Source organism: Protopterus annectens, chromosome 3.part1, assembly GCF_019279795.1.
Source record: "Protopterus annectens isolate FY-2018-M chromosome 3.part1, PAN1.0, whole genome shotgun sequence".
NCBI classification, from domain to species: domain Eukaryota; kingdom Metazoa; phylum Chordata; order Ceratodontiformes; family Protopteridae; genus Protopterus; species Protopterus annectens.
In genome coordinates, this window is record NC_056732.1 from 899,050,200 (window position 1) to 899,063,329 (window position 13,130).

The window sequence follows — 13,130 nt, forward strand, 5'->3', positions numbered from 1 at the left end:
ACATTATCAGCACGCTGTAATTACATGTATTTTGCGTCTTCGGTTAGGGGAGGATCTCGCGAGGTTTTAGTGCACTGATTACCCATGTCAAAGAAAATGTTACGTAACCCTTTTTGTATCACGTGATGTCAAATTCTTAGTTCCTGTTTACAGTTTATCTAGAATAACTGTCTACCTTATTCTGTTACCCTGATCTATGACAAAATATACAGTACTTCCTTTTGTCCCTGATCTGCAAAAACAAATCTTGACAACAATATACTGTAACCTAGTCCCTGATCTAAAACAGAAAAAAGGCAAATTCTTTCTACCTGAGCCTCCTGGTCTTGAAAATGTTCAAATTCCGCTCTTCGGCCACAGATCAGAAAGTGGCCAGTCTCTTTACACATGACAATTCAGTCAGAGGTCTTTTCACTCAAGAAGAACCATTTTGGTAACTTATCCTGCGCAGTATTCGACCACCGATACACTCTGATCTGCAGCTTACCAAGGGAAATCCGGCTCGAAGGACCAAACTGTTAAATAAAAAATCAGAATTCAATACACAGGAGGTTCAGATTCAAAAGTTTACTAGTGTACACCAGGAGGCAAAAAACCATACAAGTACAGAATTTTGTCTGACATGATGCAGGAAGTACAGAATATTTTATAGTGTTTGCATTCAAGTTATGCCCACCTTACTGACGTGGTTAGTCACAAGGTATCTACATCACTTTTACTAACAGTATTCTATTCATCTAATAATGCTGATGCAGTACATTTAAAAAAACTTTTCCTTTAGATACAATACTGCCTTGCTATCCAGCTGGCCAGTCATAATGTCTTTCTGTAAAGTTATTCATTCAAGGTTTCATATCAGTTCGAATACAATAGCAGATTCAGTCTTTAAATTCACCTCTTTGTTCACTGTTTCACTTTCCCACCAGCTGTGTTTTTATCTTACAGGGACAAGTTACTACATCAGGAAAGGAAGATTTAATTATTTACAAGGACAAGTTATCTTATCAGGAAGGAGCGGAAGATTTACACATTTTAATTTCCTGACCCAGCAGATAATCACTTATGAAAAGCATAACATTAAGCTTGCTGAGCTGGCAGCTGCCAGGGTCAGGGGTCAAAGCACACTGCAGTTGCAGAAGCTACTTGCATTTACACATGAATTTATCCCTTCTGTTATATGATTAATAGAATAACATGCATTATAAACTACCTTGCTTTTAAACTAGCATTTCACATATATTTAAATACATATTTTTCTAAAACTATCCAAACACTAGCTAGTCAACTGTCACATAATACCTTCAAACTACCTTCATACTCCTCTACCCCACCCCACACTTTTCATTTCAAAGCTGTCCCAACCACATTTATCCAAACCCTATTGAATAAACTGAAACATGCTCCCCTTCTGCATATCTACAGCTATCATCCAAGGCTGTTGCCTATCCTATTTCCATACTGATCAACAGAACTATTACTGAAGGTTACATCCCCACCTTATGGAAAGTCTCCCATATTATCCCCCTACATAAAGGTGGACATTCCACCGAGCTATCAAACTATCGCCTCATTGCCCTACTTTCACCTTTAGCTAAAATTATGGAAAAATGTATCCATAAACAACTACTCCACCACTTAATTGAAAACAATCTACTTTCCAACTGTCAACATGGATTCAGACCCTCACACAGTACTACCACTGCCCTCCTTTCCTTTACTGACTACATTAACAGGCACCAAAACCTGAATAATCTTACTTCTGCTCTATTTATCGACCTGTCTAAAGCATTTGAAATGGTAAACCACCAGATTCTCATGGACATACTTAAATATCTGTCATTAGACCCACTTTCCATAAAACTGTTCCAATCCTACCTTGAGAAATGACAGCAATCAGTACTTTGGCATAACTCTTTATCCACCCATCTACCTGTTACCTTAGGTGTCCCTCAGGGGTCCATACTAGGACCTCTTCTTTTCTCTATATTTATTAATGACCTTTATCTAGCTATCCCACAAGCCACTTGCATACAATATGCTGACGACTCCATATTATTATGCTCAGCTACATCCTCCCATGACCTTCATGCTCTCACCCAAAAAATATTCAACATAGTTGAACAATGGCTCACTCAGCATTGCCTTCTTTTGAACCCAAAGAAAAACAAACTCCTCCTCTTCACTCCTACTCAAAAGTCCTCTCCTCTTCATTTCTCTGTGATATCTACCAATGGCACTATAATATCTCCAGACTTCACCACCAAACTGCTAGTGGTCACCATCGATAATAACCTTAACTTTGACATCCACATCAACAATACTATAAAGACTGTCAACAAAAAAATCGGCACTCTCTATAGGATTAAACCCTTCCTTTCTCCTACTGCCAAAATTACTATAGCTCACACTCATTTGATCTCTAAACTCCTTTATATCTCACCCATTTTTGCTAATCTCTTCAAGAATAATCTCAGCAAATTAGAAATGTCCTATAATAACATTGCTAGATTTGCTACAGGTAACCCATTTCGAACCCACCATTGTATGAACTTAAACCAGATAGGATGGTTAGAACTTCAACACCTGATTAAATTTCAACAACTAACCATTGCCCACAACATTCTTTATAAACCTTCCAGTACTCCAAGTTTAACTAGCCTCATCACCGTCTATAAAAATCTGAAGTCCTTACGCTCATCACACAAACTTCTTGTATACACCTCTAAACCTCATAACAGGGCTGGGGATTCTCTCTTCTCTAATACTGTAGGCATATCCTGGAATCTTCTCCCTAATGACCTCACCTCACTTACCTCTTTATCTCTCTTTAAAAACAGACTTAAACTTGACCTCAAATCATACTGGCTATGCCCCTGTTCCAAACCTGACTAGTCCTATACCTCTACAAACTCAACTTACCTTTCTAGTCCTTACTATCCTCTGTTACATCTTCCATCTCACTATAGTTTTCTTATCTACCTTTCTTACATTATTTATATCCTCTTTACATACCTTTTGTTAAGTAAATCCATTGCATCATCACTACACATCCAACTTCCTTTTCTTTATTTCTGACCTAACCTGTACTATGTCTCCATACACTCAATTTGTACTATTTTTTACTCTTAACCTCAGTGTACATCCTATTAAATCCTCTAGGTTTTTACTGCACATTACCATTGTCGATGACTTTTTTTACTATGATAATTGCTTTTTTTTTTTTTTTTTTATTATATCTGATGTTTGTGTATTGTTTGTACTTATACTTTATATGAATCATGTCTTTGGAGATTTTCTCCCTGGGCCTCTACTGAAAATGGACATATATCCAGTTAGACTAGCCCGGTCAACAAATGTAAAATAAATAAATAAATAAATGTCTGAAGTAGAGCTATCAGAGAATTCACAAAATAATTATGAGGGTGTGGGGTTAGAATATCCTGGCATGGACATTAAAGGCTGTGGTTGTATATGCTAGTTCAGGCAACACAGCAATGTCTGGCTCAGAAATTTTGAGTCATGATACATGGGACAGACACATGTAATCAGATAAACAGGTGATGTGTACCCATTCATGACAGCATAACAGCATGATGTGACAGCCACAGTAAACCTTCTGAAAGAAGCATCATACATCCCATACAAGCACCTAAATTATCTCATGCTGCACAATAAGCATAACATTGGTACCACCTGCACAGAATATATGCAGCTGTTTTCTGGAAAGTCCATAACTATAAGGAAGGAAGGAATATAGTAGAGGTACACCATCTACTGTAGACATATATGTGTGTGTGTGTGTGTGTGTGTGTGTGTGTGTGTGTGTGTGTGTGTGTGTGTGTGTGTGTATATATATATATATATATATATATATATATATATATATATATATATATATATATATATATGACTCTGCATATAGTGAATGCCTGTATAATACATATAAGGATCAAGGGTAGCCTTGCATATGTCTATGTACTATGTGTATATAGCACAGTACTTTGTGTAGGGCATTACCTTGCTTGATATTTAAATAGGATTCTGTGACTGAATTTATACCAAAATATATACATTGTAGAAGATGGATAAGGAAGATGTGAACATGTGGAGACATCATGCTAAGCATGCCTCACATGCTACAGCTGTGATAAGGGATAGACACAGCATCCCAGATAGAATTGTTATGGCCTGTAATACAAGTGTATAACTAACTGTAACTAACATAATTAAACATCACCTAAGAATAGACACATTGATGCAACTACCAATGTAGAAAAGAAGGCAAAGTCAAACTGTTTGAAAAAAAAATCAATTTACGATTATTAGGATAATATGTAAGTTTGGACATGTATGGAAGCACAAATGGATTTTGTATGCATGTGATGTAAGTAATTTGGACTGTGAAATGCATAAGCATGGGGTGTGTTACTGGGAAATGCATGTGTTTGGGTTTTGTGCAGTGTAGTCATTGACAGTAACCAGAATAATGTGCTGTAGGAAATACAGGTGTGCTCTTACATGTATAGTTGTGCAACCAGTATGGCTAAACAATTTAGAAAGGTGTATCATTAATGATTTATATCACATCCAACAGCAACATTTGTGTATATGAAGCAGATTACATGAGTAATACAGTTGTAAACGTACAATACACAAAAGCAGATGTATACAACAATGATATGTGTGGTACAAGGAGGGAGAAGCCCATAACATGTTAAACGTGAACATTTTTATTTATGTTTTATTTTAGATTTGTTAACCAGGGGTGTCTGACTGAGCTGAAAAGGCCCTTTTTCAGCAGAGGCCCACGGAGAAAAGCTCCACATAGAAAAATTACAGATACGTTAAGATATTTAGATATGATCGGTGTACATACAAATTACAATATAGATGTTTCTACAGTGGTATGCAGCACAACAGTTACAGTAGAGAGAACAAACAAGAAAATATTAATTTAAAAATAAAGTTAATTAATAGATTTGTTGTGCACAGCTGAAATTTGGAACATAGGTAGAATACATACATAGTACACAGGTACAGTACATACATTGTACATTTGCCAGTGTTTGTAAGAGTGAAAACTATTATCAAGTACTCTAGGTTTAATATGTGTACTGTATCCACTTTCATTAGCCTGTGGAGCAGCCATGGCACTGCCAACTTTGCTTGAGATGTTGCCTAATGAGGTTTTTAAAGGAGGCTTTGGATGATGTGTTTTGTATGTTAGTGATGTGAGACTTCCATGTTTTAGCCACTGAACTACTATATAGTGTGTCTCCAAAGCTATTGTAGCTGTTGGTGACTTCTAGTAGTAGTTTGCTTGATGATCTAAGAGGCCTTTTGGCTGAGTGATGTTGTACTAGGTTTTTGAGGGCAGGACACTTATTGGGGAGGTAATAGATAGAATGAGAGAGGCAGAGCTGATTGTAGGTTAGGATATTGGGCAGTTTAATCCAGTGGAGCTGTCACAAAGCTGTACAGTGATGAGTTATATATGAGCAATTTGCAGCAAAGTGGGCAATTCTGTTATAGCAGGCTTCCATTTTGCTTAGTTCAGTTTTGTTGAGATTAGTCAGAATGGGAGATGCATAGAGTAGGGTGGATAGAAGTTGGGTGAGAGCAATGGCTGATCTTGTGTTGTTGGTAAGAAATAGTTTTATATGGTAGAGTGATCCCAGTTTGGCATGTACTTTTTTAATAGTTAAGTTGAGATGACTATCAAATTTTAGGTGGGAGTCTATGGTTATTCCTAAAAGCTTAGCCTGTGCCACTGGAGAGATTGTAGTAGCATTTGTGGAGTAGATAGTGAATTGACTGTTATCAGCGTTTTTGTTAGAACTGGTTATAATCATAAGCTGAGTTTTCTTTGGATTGAGGATAAGTTGGACTTTGGTAAGGTAGTTTTACACGTCAGAGAATGCTAGTTGAGTTCTTTGCAGGAGGGTGGGAATGTTTTGTGCAGCACATATTAAGGTAGTATCATCTGCATACTGAATGATAGCTGCATGCTGTGTGGAGGTATGGAGGTCATTTGTGAAGATTGTGAATAGTAGTGGTCCTAATATAGAACCCTGTGGGACTCCTATAGTTATGGGCAGCTGAGGAGAGAGAGAATTTTCCCATTTCACAGCTTGGTACCTGTCAGTTAAGTAGCTTTGGAACCAGGCAAGAGTGGAATTTGATAGGTGATATTGGTTTAGTTTGTTTAGCAGGATTTGGTGCGAGACTGTGTCAAATGCTTTGGACATATCCGAAAAAAGAGTTGACACCTGCAGGCCTTCATTTTTGAGATCGTTTACTGTGTCTGTGAAGCAGAGGAGGGCTGTAGTGGTACTATGGGCAGGTCTAAAACCATGTTGAGTAGGTGACAGGATGTTGCTGTCTAGGAGATATTTTAGCACCTGGGTATGCATGCATTTTTCTAGGATTTTATCCAGGGGGGGAGAGTAAAGCAATGGGTCTGTAGTTATTAAGTTCAGTGGAGGTCCCGCCTTTATGTATGGTTGTAACATAGCATATTTTCCAGAGTTTGGGCACATAGTTTTCAACAATTGATCTGTTTATGAGAGTGGAGATTGGGATGACAATAGCATCTGCTGTGAGTTTCAAGAAATAGCTGGGGAGCTGCTGCTGATGAGGTTTTTAGTTTGGAGAGCATGCTTTTGATTGAAGTGGTGGAAACTGTTTTGAGGGTAAAGCTTGTATTAGTGTTATTTATGTTGGGGTGATAGTAAGGTTGGAACTGTCCTGTGATACTAAGGATAGAATTGAGTTCACAAAGTGGTAGTTGAATTGTGTTTTGATGGGAACTTAGTGTCGAGGAGGTTGGTTTGGGGGAAGCCTTTTGGGTGGGTTTTAGTAGCTGGTTTACATTTTTCCAAAATTTTTGTGGGTTGTGTTGGCATTTAGTTTGTAATGTCGTGTAGTAGGAATTTTTGTCCAGCCTAATGCATTTTTTTGCACTGTTGCGCAGTTCTTGGTACTTAGTTAGGCTTTGTATTTCTTTGTTTATTTTACAGTAAAGCCAGGCAGGGTCTCTGGACTTGAAGATTTGTTTGGTTTCCTTACTGAGCTTGGGATTTGTAGAGGTTCTAACCTTGATTTTGTGCAATGGAGCGACAGTGTCTAGGTGTTGTAGAAATTTTTTATTGAAATATGCTACAGCCTGGTCAAGTGGGAGGGCTTTTAAGGGGATCCAGTTACAGTTACAGAGTAAATATTGAGGACCTCAGGAGAGAATTTTTTTGTGTTTCTAGGGGATTTATAGTTAGTGGTTTTGCATATGCTTGTTCTACTACGTATAAGATATATTATGTTATGGTCACTTAAGGTGTCTGGGAGACTGCCTGTGTGGGGGTACACTGTGGGGTTGTTAGTTAGGACCCAGTCATGGATGGAGTCCCTTTTAGATTTTTTATCACATCTAGTTGAAATTTGGACTAGCTGCTGGTAGCCATGGAGATTTATTAGATTACTTGGTGGTTCTGATATATGGGTGAACCAATCTAGGTTGAAATCCCCTGGAATAAGTGTTTCTTGTGAGTATGTGGAAGAGCACCAGGATAAAAAGTCTTCAAGGCTAGCAGGTGTATTACCACATGGAATATAAATCACAATTGTGGTGATGACCGTTTAGGGTGAAGTTGATGATGTCACAATTATTGGGGGAGGGGAAGAAGTCTGGTAATTGACATACAGTTAAGTTGGACTTATACAGTAAGGCAGTTCCACCTCCTTTATGGAGTGGTCTGTCTTGTCTAATGATATTGTAGCCAGTAGGGAGAACTTCTGAGTTAGCTATGTTTTTATTTAGCCATGTTTCTGTTAAAGCAACTATGTCTGGGGACTAGTGTGCTATTGTGGCCTGGAGTTCAGGTATTTTATTTTTGACACTTCTAATGTTAATATTTAGCATTAAAAGATGGTTGGTTTTGCTGCTGTTGCTGATTTGCCCAGGGATGAAGATAGTGTGGGTGTTATGTTCTGACATTTGTGTTGGAGCAGTTTGTGCTGGGCAGGATGGATTTGGGCCTGGATTGGAGTGGCTGTCCCCACTTATGGTGAGCCTGGTGTTAAAACGGTGATACAGATGATGGAGCTTGGTTATGAGTGTGAGAAAGTATTGTGTTTTTTGGAGAAGGAATGAGAGCATATGTGTTTAGTTCTGAATTGGTCTGTTATGTAGTTCTTGAACAATTGTAGGCAGATATTATTATAATGTGCGGTGTCTGTATATGAGAGAGCATAATATAGTGTTGTGCTACTAAGTTTAGGGATATTGCTAGAGTGATAACCTGTGGAGTTATAAAGAATTATGAGCAGACAGACTAGACTTAGTTGTGTGATAGTCATGGTTATAAACTTTAAGGTTGGGAGTGTGTCAAATGTAGATGATGTTGACAATGGCTTGAAGTGCTTTGAATGCAATCTTACAAACATAAAATTACTGTGGCAAAAGACATATTGAACACTATTAACATGCACTGTGTGCCATGGTTAGCACAGTGGTCATCATTGCCATAGGGTAAAGGTGACTTAACAAAGCACACACTGGAATAACTGTTGAGGTAATGGTAATGCAGATGAGGATGTTCATGCTGATGGCTCATGCTGCAATTCTACCTGCCTCTGCCATGTGATGTAGCCACAGCCCCACAGTGCTGTACCTATGATTTGGTGGTGGCAGAATATGTATAGTGGGACACATTAGGAGTCTGTACAGTAATACATGGCATATGATGGATGTGTCAGTCGGGGTCTGACCATGGTCATCCATAACAGTTGCATGTGCATATCATAGAAAAGACATTAAGGATGTATGAGGGCCATGGATGTGGTGTACAAGATGGTCTCTCCTCCCACATGTATTGTATCTATTTATTTAGTCATTTTTATTTTACATTTGTTAACTGGGAAGTCCATCTGGGCATAGAGATCCCTTTTCAACAGAGGCCCAGGGAGAAAAGCTCAAGTACACACAGTATAGTCAAAAATGTTTAGGGTATACACTATAATATACAATGGCAAAACAGATAAAAAGATAGAAAGTATACTTTGAGTAGTGAGGCTTCTATACTAATTATACTCAAACAGACATAGATACATAACTAGTCAATACAATATATGCCACAATACAGAGTCCTGAGTCATTAAGAAAGGGTGGTTAGCAAAATGGTGATTTCATTTTGAGACACAAATGAAATGAGTGGTAAAAGAGAGTTAATAGATGCATTGGTAGAAGGTAGGGTGGGTGAAGAGAGAGTGGTAGCTGTTAACAGAGTACAGGAGAGAAGACGTATAGCAGAAGAAGAGGAAGAAAGTGGAAATGTTATAGTTATTTTTTTGTACTGAGTTTGTTTTTATATTTTATCTGTCTGTAGTGTAGAAGGTTTTCCTAGGATTAATTGGAGGCATATAGACCACATGAGTAAGGGAATATATCGTCTTTTATTATTGTGACACTGCTAAGACAACCTGCTCTATACAATCTGCCACAGATGCCACACTATACACCTTTGTAGCCATTGCTATCATATGTTCTCTGTCTTTGTGCTCCTGACCCTCATTTAACACATGGGTCTGGTGTGCCACATGGTCAGTTGGATTAACAGGTGCACACAGTTCATTGACTTGATGGTTGTGAAACAGATGCTGTGCCTGTAAAAACAAGCCTTCACTTTCAGACACACAACCACCCATTGTCACCACATGGACCACTGCTGTCCTAAGGACATTCCTTGTCCACTGTGTGATTATCTCACCACCATTCTCAGATTCATTTGGAGAAAATTGCCCAAGGTAGTCTTGTTGGTCATTAGTTGATGCTCTACTACACTGTGAACTGTCCCACCTGTAGGAGATTATATCCTGGGTTACAAGGCTGTTGCCAGCTAGTCTGGATAAAGTTAACCCAAATAAAGTATCCTGTGTCATTGACTGTACTGCTTCTCTGTACCTCATCACATCCTGCTTCAGGATCAGTGGACAGTCTTAGTAAGGAAGCAGGTAGTGGACATGCTGCAAGCACAGTGACAAAAATACAAACACACAGTACAGATTCACAGAAGAACAAGTATGTCCAAACATACTATTACATATACAGGAGCTTAATCAGCCACAATGTAATCAAGCACATACCTGTCTGGTGTGGTGTGGTTGTGGGGGTGTGATGTACTTTTAATGGAGAAAATGTCATCAGCATGTACATTCAAAAAACCCATAACAGCAGGCTGTTTAGACTGATAGTGGGACATTAACCTGGAAAGTCCTCTTCTGAGGACACACAGCAGTGTGATGTCTGGCTAGCACTGTAGAATACATAAGAACATGCACTACATGTAAGTGTTTAGCATTCTAAGGTAAAAAAATTGAATCCTGTGTATAAGCCTATGTTCATCTATAGCAAGGTAAAGCAATGCAGTACCAGGTAATTCTGTTTTGTTGTTCTTGCAGCTCTGAGTGATGGATAAGTGTCAGAATCGATGTATGCAAGGTCATAAAACCCCCTATCTGCTTACTATTGTAATTGATAATGGGACACTTACCCTATGTGCCCCCCTTAGAAGACACAGCAACAATGTGATACCTTGCTGAACCTGTGGAGCACATAAGAACATACTACAATGTAGATGAGTGAGGCAAATTACATCTGACATATACAATGATATGTATGTTAATACAAAACATAACACAGGGTCTTAGCAGAGACCTACTTTGAAAGGTTGAACTTCATATAATTGAAATCCGTTTTTGCAAAATGAAAATTGAGAAAGCTTAAACACCCAAATGTGAAATACTTGCCCATACTTGAAACACACACCAAAGTAAGTAAAACTCAAAACTCACCTAGGTGGGGGGGGTGGCTATGCCGCACACATCCCCCAATGGGGGGCTGCACCCCCACACCCTCCAAACTATATACACCAATTCCAGGATTGCACTACAATGGAGAAAAGGGCATGTTGGGCAAGTATTTTCTTACCCTGGCAAAAACTTTGCCATTCGGGTATTTAAGCTTTCGCGATTTTCGTTTTGCGAAAATGGATTTTGATTATATGAGGTTTGACCTTTTAAAGTAGATCCCTTGGTAGATCAACGTCAGTGCCAGTAGCTGGAATGCACCTGTTACTGCACAGGTGGTGTGATAACAAGAAAAGTATTGTGTCATTAGGGGTGGCATTGCAGGCCCCCTACTTGAGGCATCATGTTCTCACCTGAAATGGCTTTCTTTTTTGCTGCATGCAGAATTATGTCAGTGCACCATCTGTCACATTCCCATAATGTCTTTTTATTATAGGTTCATAGGTTCATAGGTTTATACTAGGCTATCTGCCCTAAGGCATTTATAAGCCTAGCCCAAATTTTTGTGGCTTACGCCACCCCTTATATGAAAAAATACTGTGCCCATTAGTTTGTTGTGCCTCTGTCCAGCAGTGACACAGATATGATTCCCGGGGTAAACCTACGATCTCCCATCCACAGGTCTAGATTTCTCTTGAACAGAGTCAGTGAGGTGCTCTGCCTCACATGGACCGGGATTTTATTCCACAGCATAGGGAGTCTCTGAGTGATAAATCTATCCCTCCAGCACGTCCTATTTATATCCGTGCTAAGGTTTAAGTCGCTTGCTCTAGTGGTTTTGGTGGATTTGGATTTTTTGAGGTGGAGCATGTCCATTAATTCCGGGTTGGACATGGCCTTGTATGTCAGGCACATGTCACCTCTGAGCAGACGGTATGCGACTGAATAGAGCTGGAGTTTCTTCAATCTGGCAGCATATGACAGATTTTGGAGTCCCTTTATCCTTTTGGTGAGGAACTTTTGGGGTCTCTCCAATTGCTGCAGATGTCGGGTGAGATACATCCCGAATGGGGCATTGTACTCGATCATTGGTATGATAAGTGAAGAGTACAGGGGAACAATGACCTCACTAGATCTGGATGTGAATCCCTTCATGATCAGGTGGGCAATGTAGAAGGTCTTTCTAACCACTTTAGCAATGTGAGTGTTAAAAGAAAGGCCACTGTCAACCTGGGTCCCCAGGTCCCTGATAACCTCTTCTGTGCTTAGTGGATTGCCACCTATATGGTAGCTTGGGGTTACCTTGTTTTTCCCGAAGGGTATGACTATACATTTTTGGCGTTTAACTTCAGGCCATGGCTCTGGCACCAGCTATCTGTTTCCGTGAGTCCCTTCGAAGGATATCCGTGTCCGATGCACTTCCCACTATGGCACCCAGTTTGCAGTCGGCTGCAAACTTTGTCAGCCAAAGTCCTCCCATGTTGGCCTGTACTTCTGAGAAGTAGATGCCAAACAATAGGGGCCAAGGACCGAGCCCTGTGGGACACCACTTGTGACCGGCTTGGAGTCTGACACAGCGCCAGCAACTCTAACCCTGTGGGTTCTGTCCTTAAGCCAGTTTGCAACCCATCTTGTGACATATGGGTTTACATTTAAGCTGGTAAGTTTTTCTACAATACCCGAGTGGGGTATTGTGTTGAAAGCCTTTGCAAGGTCAAGGTAGGCTGTATGGACTGCCTTTCCTCATCAATGGCCTTGGTGACTGTTTCGAAGAAGTCGACCAAGTTCAAAAGGCATGATCTTCCCTTGACAAAGCCAAACTGGGTCGGGTCCAATGTCTGCAAGTCCCCTATATCTTTGTTTATGAGCTCCATTATGATCCTCTCCATAGCTTTGCAGACTAGACTTGTTAAGCTTATGGAGCGGTAATTACCAGGGTCCGTAGAGGCACCGCCTTTGTGGAGTGGGACCACAGTTGCCGTACGCCACTCCTTCGGCACGTATCCTGTGGTAAGGCTGAGATTAAACAGCTGCCTTATGTGCGGGTTTAATTCCTCATTTAGCTCGTGTAGCACACAGCCGGGGACACCATCCAGTCCCATTGATGCTGTGTTTTTAGCTTTAGAGAGAGCAGCTTTCACCTGCGCATTTGAGATGTCCGGGAGGCTACACTCGGCTGGGATAGTTATCTCTCCTTTAGGGGAGGGGGGTGAAGTTTGCACTGAACCTGTCTGCCAGTATGTTGGCAATGTCTGTGGGTTCAGTGATTTTTGTCTCATTTTGGACTAATTCTGAGCATATCTGGGAGTTTCCACCCAGGTTCCTAACAT